Source organism: Penaeus monodon, chromosome 25 (assembly GCF_015228065.2).
Source record: "Penaeus monodon isolate SGIC_2016 chromosome 25, NSTDA_Pmon_1, whole genome shotgun sequence".
Taxonomy (NCBI): Eukaryota; Metazoa; Arthropoda; class Malacostraca; order Decapoda; family Penaeidae; genus Penaeus; species Penaeus monodon.
Window position 1 is genome coordinate 16,985,019 of NC_051410.1, and position 415 is coordinate 16,985,433.

General features: G+C 40.2%; 1 protein-coding gene across 1 annotated transcript in view; it reads left to right on the forward strand.

Moving 5' to 3' along the window:
* The window catches only part of LOC119589085, a gene marked incomplete at its 3' end in the record, with an annotated part of 13,858 nt that overhangs the window by 2,753 nt on the left and 10,690 nt on the right, over positions 1-415 (forward strand).

The following is a 415-nucleotide window of genomic DNA, read 5'->3' on the forward strand; positions in this document are numbered from 1 at the left end:
CCGTTAAAAATATGTACAATTACTTACAAAATTAGGCAAAGCATGCACTGCTCTGCACTTGTCAAGCTTGTGACCAGGCTCCTGAGGCCTTATCCCTGGCATTGAGACCTGGGCTAATTATGTGAGCAACAGTTTCATCATGACATGATAGGACACCACCCAGCATCAATGGGTTCACCACTTGGCTCTGGTTGATGTGACCATCATATCATTGGAGGCAATGAGTCTTGACACCATAGAGAGGCACCCATATTATGGCAGGGGTGGCCAGCCTGTGGCACATTGGATGATGAGAAGTGTGCAAGTAAGACAGTAAACAGAAATATTAAGACTAGTGAAATCAAAATAAACTCCAAAGTCTCAATAAAGTTATATAATATTTTTATATTTTATAAATTTACTGGGTAAAAATGCT